The sequence below is a fragment of the Gossypium arboreum genome, chromosome 2, assembly GCF_025698485.1.
Source record: "Gossypium arboreum isolate Shixiya-1 chromosome 2, ASM2569848v2, whole genome shotgun sequence".
In the NCBI taxonomy this organism is placed as follows: Eukaryota; Viridiplantae; Streptophyta; class Magnoliopsida; order Malvales; family Malvaceae; genus Gossypium; species Gossypium arboreum.
In genome coordinates, this window is record NC_069071.1 from 18830699 (window position 1) to 18844821 (window position 14123).

The window sequence follows — 14123 nt, forward strand, 5'->3', positions numbered from 1 at the left end:
TCAGACTCTCAACCTATTGCTAGCAATCCGAATGATGAGGCTAGGCAAGCTTTTTATAGCGTGATGAATGATTGGTTCAACCAATACATTCGAACTAATACTGCTGTTCCACAACCTCCATTCCCGACAAACACAACCCCAAGACCTACAATACCTCCGGAACTAACCAAATAAGGTCAAATAAGCCCCAGCTGATGAATCCAAAACATGGGGCTACCGAATTTAAGGCTACGGACAAATGATGATGCCGAGCAAGCTGAATTTTGGTTGGACAACACTATCCGGCACTCGATGAGCTATCTTGCACACCGATGAGTGCCTAAAGTGTACTATCTCCTTGCTACGTGATTCTGCCTACTATTGGTGGAATACGTTGACTTCTGTTGTGCCTAGAGAGCAAGTAACTTGGGAGTTTTTCCAAACCGAGTTTCAGAAAAAGTACATCAATCAGAGATTTATGGATCGAAAATGGAAGGAATTTCTTGAACTTAAACAAGGTTCCATGTCGGTTCTCGACTATGAACGAAAATTTGTGAGGCTTAGCTGATGCATGCGAGAATGCATTTCCTCGAAGTCGTAATGTGTAAACGTTTGAGGATGGACTAAATGATGATATAAAGTCGTATGTTGGCATCTTGGAAATCCGAGAATTTGTGGTACTTGTTGAGCGAGCTTGCAAAGCCGAGGAGCTCAAGATGGAGAAAAGAAAAGGCGATATGGGAGCAAAGGAGTTTCGAAGAGGTCTTGGGAGGCCCTTTCAACACCATTGAAGATATTTAGAGAGGATTTGGGGCGATCTAGAGACATATTGGGTTTTCTAGACGAGACCGTGATCGACCCCGTGAGTGCACGAGTCACTTGATCGCCAGATGTTGGAAATGATCGTCGAGACAGAACGGAGTGTCGGTATTGCGGTAAATGGCACTCGAGGAGCCGTAGATTCCATGACCGCTCCTGTTACAAGTGCGGGTCAGCCGACCACTTTATCAAAGATTGCCCGAGATTGTCTGAACAGAATGTAAATCAGAGTGGGAAACCGTGTGCTACCGCTTGCTCGGGTAGACCATCTAGGAATACGGGCAATGCTAGTGGCGATCGAGAGGATCTAGAGATGCTACCACCAGATCCGAGGCTCGTGTTCTGCTAGGGCTTATGCCATACGCGCACGCGAGGATGCTTCCTCACCGGATGTTATTACCGTACTTTTACTCTCTTTGATACTAATGTGATTGCTTTGATTGACCCCGGTTCTACTCATTCTTATATATGCGAAACCTTAGCATCCAAAGAAGACTTTACCTATTGAGTCTCTCGAGTTCGTAATTCGGTGTCAAATCCCTTGGGTCATTACGTGCTTGTCAACAAAGTGTGTAAGAAATGTCCCTAGTACTTGAGGTTCTGTTTTCCACGGACTTGATGTCATTGCGCTTTGATGAATTTGATGTTATCCTCGGTTTAGATTGGTTGACCGTGCATGATGCGGTTGTGAATTGCAAAAGCAAGACTATTGATTTGAGATGCACAAATAACGAGATAATCCGGGTTGAGTCTACGGACTTAAAGGGTTGCCAATGTAATATCGCAATGTTGGCCCGAAATATGTAAGAAAGGGTGCGAAGCATACCTTGCGTATGTCCTTGATGACAAGGAATTGGAAAAGAAACCGAATCTGCGCCGGTGGTTTGTGAATACCCGGATGTTTTTCTCGAAGAATTACCGAGTTTACCACCTGTTCGGGAAGTCGAGTTTGGTATTGAGCTTGTACCTAGGACTACGCCAATTTCGATAGCTCCGTATCGTATGGCACCAACCGAGTTAAAAGAATTGAAAGCTCGGTTGCAAGAGTTGACGGATAGAGGTTTCGCTCGACCAAGTTTCTCACCTTGGGGTGCACCAAGATTGTTTGTGAAAAGAAGGACGGAACCATGAGGATGTGCATTGACTATCGTCGCTAAATAAAGTGACGATAAAGAATAAATATCCGCTTCAGCGCATTGATGATTTGTTTGATCAACTAAAGGGAGCCTCGGTGTTTTCAAAGATAGATTTGAGATCGGTATTACCATTCATGAATTCGAGATTCGGATATACCCAAAACCGCTTTCAAAACGAGATACGACCACTACGAGTTCTTAGTGATGCCGCTTTGGGCTCACTAATGCCCTATGGTATTTATGGATTTGATGAATCGGATCTTGAGACGATGATTTGGACCGGTTCGTAGTTGTGTTCATTGACGACATCTTGGTCTATTCAAAAGATGAGACCGAGCATGCCGAGCACACGAGATTAGTATTGCAAATTTTACGGGATAAGCAATTATATGCTAAGTTCGAAGTGTGAGTTCGTTAAGAGAGGTTAGCTTCTTGGGTCATGTGGTATCCGCGACGGTATTCGAGTTGACCGAGCAAAATTTCAGCCATACTTAACTCGAAGCCTCAGAAATATTACGAGGTTCGAGCTTTTGGGACTTACCGGTTACTACCGACGGTTTGTAAAGGTTTCTCGATGATAGCCACACCCATGACGAAGCTACTTCAAAAGATGTTAAGTTCGAATGGACGGAAAAATGTCGAAAAGTTTTGATCAATGAAAACTTATTTGACTGAAGCTCTAATTTTAGTGCAACCCGAATCAGGCAAAGAGTTTGTCATCTATAGTGACACCTCCCTACCTGGGTTAGGTTGCGTATTGATGCAAGAAGGTCGAGTTGTGGCCTATGCGTCGAGACAATTAAAGCCACATGAGAAAAATTATCCGACTCATGATCTCGAATTAGCTGCCATCATATTCGCTTTGAAAATATGGCGACATTACTTATTTGGTGAGAAGTGCCATGTATTTTCGGATCACAAAAGTCTCAAATATTTGATGACTCAAAGAGACTTGAATCTGCGACAAAGACGTTGGCTTGAGTTGTTAAAAGATTATGAGCTTGTCATTGATTATCACCCGGGAAAGGCTAATGTGGTTGCGGACGCCTTAAGCCGAAAATCACTGTTTGCTTTACGATCGATGAATGTACACTTGTCTGTTCTACCCGACAATGTGTTAGTAGCCGAATTAAAGGCCAAACCATTATTGATTCATCAAATTCGTGAAGCTCAGAAAGTCGATGATGAGTTGGTTGCAAAACGGACTGAATGTGTTCCGAATGTGGAATCGGAGTTTCAAATTGATGATGATGATTGTTTGAGGTACAGAAATTGGTTGTGTGTTCCAAGAAATTCAGAACTCATTTCGATGATTCTGAACGAAGCTCATTATAGCCGAATGTCAATTCACCCGGGGAGTACGAAAATGTACAACGATCTGAGACGTCAGTTTTGGTGGCATGGTATGAAGCGAGACATTTTCGATTTTGTTTCGAAGTGTTTAATATGTCAGCAAGTGAAGGCGGAACATCAAGTGCCTACGGGTTTACTCCAACCGATCATGATACCTGAATGGAAATGGGATCGAGTAACGATGGACTTTGTATCTGGTTTGCCAGTGTTGGTAAGTAAGAAAGATGCGATTTGGGTCGTTGTTGATAGATTGACTAAGTCGGCTCACTTTATCCCTGTACGCACGGATTTTTCAATGGATAAATTAGCTGAATTATATGTTTTTCAGATTGTGAGATTACACGGGGTACCTATTTTTATCGTGTCGGATAGAGATCCGAGATTCACCTCACGATTTTGGAAGAAATTGCAAGAAGCTTTGGGTACCAAGCTGCATTTTAGCACCGCTTTTCATCCACAAACCGATGGTCAATCCGAGCGGATAATTCAGATACTTGAGGATATGTTGAGATGTTGCATCCTCGAGTTTAGTGGTTCATGGGAACGGTATTTACCTTTGATTGAATTCGCTTACAACAATAGTTTTCAGTCAAGTATTAAGATGGCACTTTACGAGGCTTTGTATGGTCGAAAATGCCGTACGCCATTGTTTTGGACCGAGCTCGGTGAAAGTAAAATTTTTGGAGTTGATTTGATTAAAGATGCTGAACGGAAAGTAAAGGTAATCCGTGAAAGTCTGAAGGCAGCCACAGATCGTCAGAAATTGTATGCGGATTTGAAACAAAAAGATATTGAATATCAGGTGGGAGATAAAGTGTTTCTTAAAGTTTCGCCTTGGAAAAAGATACTCAGATTTGGCCGTAAGGGCAAGTTGAGCCCGAGATTCATTGGGCCGTACGAAATCTCCGAACGAGTTGGTCCAGTTGCGTATAGGCTGATTTTGCCCCCTGAACTTGAAAAGATTCACGACGTCTTTCTGTTTCGATGCTTCGACGTTATAGATCTGATCCATCACACGTAATTGATCCATCAGAGGTTGAAATTCAACCCGTTATGAGTTATGAAGAATAACCGATTCGCATCCTAGCTCGTGAAGTGAAAGAGTTGCGAAACAAAAGGGTTCCGTTGGTAAAAGTGTTATGGCTCAAACATGGAAACGAAGAAGCAACTTGGGAAACCGAGAACTCTAAGAAAGAGCGATACCCAAAACTATTTACCGGTAAGATTTTCGGGGACGAAAATTTCTTAAGTGGGGGAGAGTTGTGACAGCCCTAAAGTGACCCTAGTAGGAAAGCGGTTTCGGGACCGCTAACCCGAGTCACTAAATTATTTGAATATGATATTTATTGTCTAAAATAAATGTGTGAAAATTTTAAGCTTCGATTTAGTAAATTGCATGTGAATTTAGTCAATAGGACTTATGTGTGACACTTTTGAAATGTGATAGATCAAAACATAAGGACCTATTAGTGCATGTTGAAAAAGGGGGGGACTTGCATGTCAATTTCCCCCCCATCTAGTAGTGGCCGGCCATGACATTAGGGTGGACAAAGGATGATAAGCAAAACATGTCATAGACATGTTGTGTTGGTGCATCATGGGAGGAAACAATAAAATAAAGTTAGTAATAAAGAAATGGGAAAAAAAAAAGAAAGGAGAAAGAAAATGATGAAAACAAAAGAAAAAAAAATGTGTCCATCCTTTTTCCATTCTTCTTGACTGAAAATTCAAAAGAAAGAAGGGAGGAAATGTTGAAGAGGTTCGGCCATGCTTGTAGCTAGGTGAAGGTAAGTTTGATGTTGTGCCATGCGATTCATGCATGTTTTTTTTTTGTTAGCTTGAGTTCTAACTAGCCCATGGTTCAAATCTTTACTATGTCATGGAGATGATATTCGGCTATGGTGGATTTGTGTTGATGTTATTTGCATGCTAAAAGTGAAGCTTGTAATGATGCATGTGATGGTGGATAGATGACTCTTGAATCTCCTTTTTAGCATCCTTGAGTGAGACATTAAGTTCCTTGTTCAACCATGACCAAATTGAAATGGTATGGTTTTGTGATGCATTCGGCCATGGTACGAAGTAGAAGAGAAATATGTTGTTGTTCACGTTATTGGATGAGAAATGGTAGTAAGGTGAAGTGCAAATGCTAGTGTTTGATTTACTAGTGTATATGTGTGTATTAGCCAAGTTTTGAACTTGAAACAAAATAGTGTTTAGTCAATACAAGTGACCATACTTGTAGAAAGTATTAAGTGTTGCAATCGGCCCCAACATAGACATGTATGTTCGGCCACATGAATGAGTACATGAGTTGATGTGTATGTTCGGCCATAAGTAGCCTATTGATGGCTTTAGCTTGACTTAGAAAATTCGGCTAAGGGGGAAATATTAGCTAGTATGTTGAATTCGATCCGTGATTTCGTACATATGTGACTCTAATGTCTAATGTATATATGGGCTAAGTACCTTGAGCTTCTCTTTTGATGTTCGAATGAATTGTATTAAATTGCTTGATGTGATTAAAAATGCGTATGATCATTGTGTATTTGAGCTAAAAGGTGGCCATATGACCTATCAAACTCCTTGTCATATTCGGCCATAAGCTAGCAAAATGAGACTTTAATAAGTTAAATTTGTTTGAATTAGCTCAAGAGCTTAGAGGACCACAGTTGGATAAGGGAAAGGAAAAGTGATCGAATAGTCGTTGAAGCCGCTTTGACAACATCCGAGGTAAGTTTTGAGTAATGGAGCTTAGATTATGATTTGATTAGATCATGTTTTAAGCAAATCAAAATTCTGCTCTTTGTATGTGGCTATTGAGCCGAAATTGCAAGTGTGATAAGTGTCTTGTGTTTGAGCTTTGGTAATGAAAATGAAATACGGATGTGTCATGATTTATTGATAAATGTGCATGGTTATTTGAATGATGTCCGGCTGAGTCCCAAGGCTTTATGCTAAGTGACTATATCCGGACTAAGATCCAAGGCATTTGTGCGAGTTACTAAATCCGGACTAAGATCCGAAGGCATTTGTGCGAAGTTACCAAATCCGGGTTAAGTCCCAAGGCATTTGTGCGAGTTACTATAACCGGCTATGTCCCAAGGCATCTGAACGAGTAGCTATATCCGGTTAAATTCAAGGTACGTGATTCGAGAATGAATGAACTTGCTGTAAAATTTCAGTTAATACGCTTGTAAAATCCCATCAATGAGGTATGTTTCAGTATGTGCTTTGAATTAGTTGAGCCCTTACAAATAAGTATTCGCCGGTTGATAAATGAGCTACCAGCCTTTAGCTAAGTTGATCTTTGTGTAAGAATATAAGGGTTGGTAATGTGAAATAAGTATGATATTGAGAGATTGTGCATATGAAATTATCTGCTTAGTTACACGAATGCTATACTTTGATTGTGTCTAAATTCATGACTCAAACTTACTAAGCATTAAATGCTTACTCCGTTTCTTTGATTTTCTGTTTTATAGATTTTGGTTCTTCACTATCGGACTCGGATTTTGAAGTCGAAGTCTCCCACACTATCAAAGCTCCTTTTGGTATACTTTTGGTTGAACTTTGAAATGGCATGTATAGGACTACCCTTTTGATGTAGGTCATGTACCTTTCGATTTTGTGTAAATTTGGATAGCCATGCGAAGATGGCTTAAATATACTTTGATCATAGCATTATAATCGTTTTGTATGTTGTCCGTCGAGAGGTAAGGAAATGTTGGTAACGGTTAGCCATGGGAATGGTTATTCATGATCACTTTTGATATATGTATGAAAAACTCTAGTTGATCCACGGAGGATCATCAAATAGGTAAAGTTTACCTTAAAAATAGATGCTGGCAGCAGCAGTGATGTGGATGTGAAAAATCACTAAAAATAGTAGGGATGGAATTAAATAGTGAATAAATTATGTAATCTAACCTTGATGAATCTATTTTCATAGGAAAGTAACGAAACGATCATATAAACATTATATTCTGGGATATTAAAGTTTTCGTGAGACAGGGCCAGAACGGTTTCTGGATCCCCTGATCTGACTTTGGAAATTCATTATAAATTAACCAGAGACATCTAGAAGTCATGCCATATATGTATAGATTCCTCTTTGAGTCTAGTTTCTATAGAAACAAACGGCATCAGTATTGAAGCCCTGTACAGGGAGATATCCAAATCGTAATGCGTGAAGGTCAGTGTAGTCGCACCCTGTAACTGGGGAGAATTTAACTAATAAAATGTACTAATTGGCCCGACCAAAAATTCTAGAAAAATATCTGTAGATGGACATATGAGTCTAGTTTCAGGGAAAAATTACGAAACTGATTTTTGAGTTTTGGAACTCAAGATATGATTTTTAAGGTGTCAGTGACGCAGTATCCAGCTTGTCTGGAAAATTTTCAAATGGACTGTGAGAGAAAAATGAATTTAGTCGGTTAGCACCTCGTGTTCGACTCCGGCAACGGTCTCGGGTACGGGGTGTTACAATCATCTTTGCAAATTGATTTGAGAAAATAAAAATCAGCCATTTTTGTGCTTCTTATTCGGCCAAACTTCGTTTGTCCATTAGGGTACAGTCTTGACTCAGTTTTTAATGATTTCTACGTTTTTGAGCTCGTTGCAGCTTGATCTAGCTAGCCCGTACCTTCGTTTTCGAAACTGCTATAGATTTTGAAAGATGTAATTGTTGAACGCTTGGTTTTTTAGATGTTTTATGATAGATTATTAATGTTTGAAGCTAGATTAACAAGTTTTATAAAGTGATTTTTGACAAAAATGTCAATTAAAGACTAAATTGAGAAAAGTGTAAAATTCATGATTAGATGTGTGATTAAATTGAAAATATAGGCTGCTAGTAGTATGGGTAAAATTCGGCTAGCATGGGTTGTCCTTAAATTGCATGAATTTGCAATTTTACGTGATAAGGACTAAATTGTAAAAATGTAAAATATTAGGGGAAAAAGTGTAATTTTGCCAAAATATGTATATAGTGTCAAATTGAACAGAAAGGGAAGTTAATATGCTGAATTTGATATTATATATAGATCAAGATAAGCAATTATCGGAACTAGATCGGGGAAAACGAAAAGTGGACGACTAGCCGATAGTTTTATTTGAGCGACACGAGGTAAGTTCGTATAGCTAGAATCGAACTATAAATACTTGCAATTGTTTAAGTTGAATGAATAACTCAATTGAAATTCAAATTACTGATTATATAATTAAAAATTGTTGTTTACATGAATGAAAGTGAAATGCTACAATTATTATATATGTTACATGGATTCAGTACACTACAGCAAAACAAGTTTTTAGCAATGTTTTTTTGGGCCTATAGTGGCGCTTATAAGTGCTGCTAAAGCTATTTGCAGCGCTTTTACAAATGCCCTAAAAAACACCGCTAAAGACAACGTCACTAACATTTTGTGGCGTTTATGAAAAAAAGGCCGCTATAGAACATGATCTTTAGCAGCGCTTTCCCACAAACGCTGCTAAAGAACATCACATTAGCGGCGTCTTTCCCAAAAGCGCCGTTAAAGAACATGACCTTTACTGGCGCTTTTCCCACAACGCCGCTAGAGAAAATGACTTTTAGCGGCACTTTTCCTACAAACGATGCTATAGAATAGACCTTTGGCAGTGCTTTTGCCATAAACGCCACTATAAATAGACCTTTAGCGGCGCTTTTCCCTCAAACACCGCTAAATAACATGACCTTTAAAAAATTATTTTATTTTAATTAAATAATATTTATTTCTATGTTAAATATTATATTATGTTTAATTTTGACATTTGAACTTTAAACTATATACTTTTAAGGATAAATAAAAATATTAATTAAATTAAATTTTTATTAAAATTTAAACTTCAAAACTAAATATAAAAATTAATGAATTTAATTTTAATACATAAACATTGATTCAATATGTAATTTAATACATAAAAAAGCAGACAGACAGACACAATCACAAAGTATTACAATTTCTAAAAAAAAAATTCATCCTGGTGAGAAAAGAATGTGAAATCATCATCACCTCTCATTAATCAAAGGAAAAAGATCAGAAAAGAAGAAGAAACAATATACAACAAAGGGTTGGTTCAAGCTTAGATGAAGCCAAAGTATTGCAATGCCTGTATATATAACTTAGTGAAGTCCTTTGAACTTGATCTTGGTTAGTTAAGCGGGACATTATTGCATTATAGATTAGGTGGACATAAGGTTTAAAATTAAAACCAAAACCTATAACAAACAATCACAATTGTAATCAATAACTCAAATGAAACATGGAATTACCAAAATAGATACATTAGGTTTATATCAGGATAAGACTTGTTCCAGCAATAAAGAAAATTGTTAAATGGAATCTCAAATTGCAAGAGAAAGGTTCCACCTCAAGATTTGGGCACACTACGCGAACAACTTCCCCACATACTATTAATGCCTCAGCTGTGACTTTGTAGTAACGCTCACTGACAGCAGATAAAACAGGACTAGGAATATCCTGAATGACATATTTACCAACTTGTTATCATAGAAAAAATTAATATTGGTCACCAAAAACAAGATAAAACAAAAGGGAAAGAACTATGACCTCAGGAATATTGTATAGACGATAAGCTTATCAAGACACCCAAAGTTAAAAAATAATTAATGATAAAACATCATGGTCGTTATTAAGAATAGATAAAGGAACTGAAATTACAACAGCAGCAAAACTTTTTATAATAGTTTTAAGTAGATATCAAACTGTTCATGGATTAACACAGTTTCTCAACATTGTTTTAGGCAAAAAATTCCAAAAAATATATTTATAGTAGTCTTTATGTGACAGCCCAAAATTGACCCTAGTCGGAATGTGGTTTCGGGACCACAAAACCGAGGCATAAAAATAATTAAAAATTTATTTTGATGCCTATAATATGTGTGTGCTCATGTATGACATTTTATGATGATTGATTTAGTGTTATAAAGGTGAATTCCACAAGAAAGGACTTAGTAGTGAACTTTGAAAGTACGATAGGAAATGTGTGATGACTAATTAAAGCATGCATGCAAAATAATGGACTTGCATGTCAAATTCCCTTTACAAGTGATGGCCGGCCATGACAAAGAGATATGGGCTAAACATGTCATGAAACATGTTTTGTTGGGCATTAGGGAGAAATAATAAACAAATAAGCATGGGTAAGAAAAGAATGAAAAAAAATGTGTGTGAGAGAGTAGCATTCCCCATTGCCGCAGCAACCAAGAAGAGAAAACAAAAAATTTGTTCATCCTTGTTCTCTCCTTTTTGGCCAAAAATACTAAGAGGAAGAAGAGATTTTGCTTCATTTCCTTTGTTTAGAAGAGATCTAGAAGGATATTTGGCTAAACTTGCATCAAGATTGAGGTATGTATGAGGTTGTGTCATGAGATTCATGCATGTTTTAGTTGCCAACTTGATGTTCATGTTAGCCATGGTTCAAATCCTTGTTATGCCATGGAAGTGGTATTTGGTCAAGGTTGGTATTGTGATAAAGCCATTGCATGTTAAGTGTGAAGCTTGATGATGATGCATGCAATGATGGATTGTCTACTCTTGAAATTTCTTTGTAGCCATCTTGAGTAAGACTTTGAGTTTTCTTTTGTTTAACCATGATTGAAGATAAAAGGGCATGATTATGATGTATTCGGCCATGATGCATTCATGAGCATGGTTCATGCTTCTTGCATGTTAGTTAAAATTTGTGTTTTAGATGGCTATGGACACCTTGAAATTCGCCATGCTCATATATGTATATATATGTTTGCACATGATGTTTTGGCTATGAAGAAAGTGATGAATATGTTTGTTTAAAGAAGAAGATGTTGAAGAATGCTTGTGAAATTGCAAGCACATTCGCCTAGCACACATATGAGTGCTTGATGCTATATTATAAGTTTTGAGCTACAACATGCAAAGCATTAACTAGTAAAATGCATGCTGTTTTTGTGTGGTATTAAGTGCATAATTGGCCTCAACATGGACATGTATATTCGGCCTTTGGTAGCCTATTGAAGGCCCTAGCTTTTCCTTGATGCCCAATGAATTGTATTGAATTGCTTGATGTAGTATAAAATGTGCATGACCATTGTGTATTCAAGCTAAAGGGTGGCCATTTGACCATTTAAACTCCTTGTCATATTCGCCATAAGCTAGCACAATGAGGTTTTAATAAATTGAATTTGTTTGAATTAGCTCAAGAGCTTAGAGGGCCACAATTGGACAAGGGAAGGAAAAAGTGATCGAATAGCCGTAAAAGCCGTTCGACAACATCCGAGGTAAGTCCTCAAGAAGTGGCCTTAATTGAATTATGTGGAATGAAATATGGATGTATTGATTATTGATTTATATGTGTATGAGTATTGAATGATACCGGGCTAAGTCCCGGCGATTATGCTAGTGATTATAATTGTGTTTGAGCCTTAGTAACGAAAATGAAATATGTATGTCCAATGATTATTGATGTATGTGTGCATGAGAAATTGAATGATACCCGGGCTAAGCCCCGAAGACAATTATGCTGGAAATTATATCCGGGTTAAGACCCGAAGGCAATTGTGCTAGTGGCTACATCCGGGCTAAGACCCGAAGGCATTCGTGCGAGTCATTCTATCCGGGCTAAGACCCGAAGGCATTCGTGCACGTGGTTATATCCGGTTGTATTCCGAAGAAGCTTGGGCTGGAGGTGAGTGTTGGTTGCTGTAATGAATTCAATTGGTACGCTCGAAAAGCCCAAAGAATAAGGTATGTTTATACGTGCATTGGAAAGTCGACATGTTTGAGCAACATTCGCTCGATCGACTAACGAATTTCAGCTATTGAATTGGTTGATACCTTGTGAAAGTATATAATGATGAAGTCTTGAAGTAAGAATGATTATGTGAATGTGTATTAATGAAATGATGCATTTGGCCATGTGAATGTATTGCTTTAATTAAAGCTGATTTTATTCCTTGAGACTTACTAAGCATAAAAATGCTTACCCGTTGCTTTGGCTCTCTTTTATAGATTACGCTCGATAGCAATCGGATTCGGGATCATTAAAGTCAAGTCATCCACACTATCAACGCCTCTATTTTGGTATAAATTTTGGTTGAACTTTGAAATGGCATGTATAGGACTACCCCTTGTTGGTTTAAATATCTTGTGATGTATATGTATGCGGCCATGCGAAAATGGCTCGTAAAAGTGAAGTACTGAACTTAGACTATTTGCGGTTTGTATATATATATATGGTGTCATGATGTGATTATGGATTGGAGATGGGAATGTTGGTCACATGATCAGCCATTGGTATGGTTAAAATGATCATATATGAACCTATGTATGGCAAGACTAGTTGGTTCATGGAGACTACAAAATAGGTAAGACCTACCTTAAAAACAGATGCTGCCAGCTGCAGTGACGTGAATGTGAAAAATCACCAAAATTTCTAGGAATGGTATTAAATAGTGAATAAGCTATGTAAATGAACCTTGATGAGTCTATTTTCATATGGAAGAAACGAAATGGTCATAGGAGTTACATGTTAAGAGATATTAAAGCTATTGTGAGACAGGGCCAGAACGGTTTCTGGGTCTCCTGTTGCAACTTTAAAAATTTACTATAAATTATCCAGAAAGAATTAGGAGTCATTACTTATATTTAAAGATTCCATTTTGAGTCTAGTTTCATTAGAAACAAACGGCACCAGTATTAAAGCCCTGTACAGAGAGATATTCAAGTTATAACGCGCGAAGGTCAGAGCAGTCGATCCCTGTAACATGGGTGACTTTAACTAATAAACTGTACCAATTGGCCCGACAAAAAATTCTAGAAATAAATCCATGGATGGATATATGAGTCTAAATTCAGGAAAATTTATGAAACCAGTTTCGAGTTTTGAAACTCGAGATATGATTTTAAAGCGACGGTGACGCAGTTTTCCAGCCTGACTGGGAATGTCAAATTGGGGGCAAAATATGTGAACTTGGCTTGTTAACCCTCGTGGCCGACACGGCGATGGTCTCGAGTTCGGGTGTTACAATTTTATTGGTATCAGAGTCACGGTTTAGTCGATTCTAGGACTACCGTGATGTGTTTGGGGTCTAGCTATAATGCCATTAAATGATGAATCGATAGTGTGGTGATTTACGACAATTTGACTTTGTGTTTGTTTATAGCAATGGATCCCGATCCCACCGAGCAATAGCTGATGATGTGGAGAGTGTGGCGCTGCTCCGCGTAAGGGACAGCGCCGTGAACTCTCAACCTATGGCCAGCAATCCGAATGATGAGGCTAGGCAAGCCTTTTATAGTGTGATGAATGAATGGTTTAATCAATACATTCGAACTAACACTACTGTTCCACAACCTCCATTCCCAACAAATGCAACCCCGCACCTACAATACCTCCGGTGATGACCAAATAAGGTCAAGTAAGCCCCGATCGATAGGATTCAAAACATGGGGCCACTGAATTTAAGGCTACGGATGATGATGATGCCGAGCGAGCTGAATTTTGGTTGGATAACACTATCCGGGTGCTCGATGAGCTATCCTGTACACCCGATGAGTGCTTAAAGTGTACCATCTCCTTGCTACGCGAGTCCGCCTACTATTGGTGGAGTACTCTGACTTCTGTGGTGCCTAGAGAGCAAGTGACTTGGGAATTCTTTCAAACCGAGTTCCGAAAAAAGTATATTAGTCAGAGATTCATCGACCAAAAGCGAAGGGAATTCCTTGATCTTAAGCAAGGTTCTATGTCAGTTACTGACTACGAACGAAAATTTGTGAGGCTTAGCCGGTACGCGCGAGAATGCATTTCGTC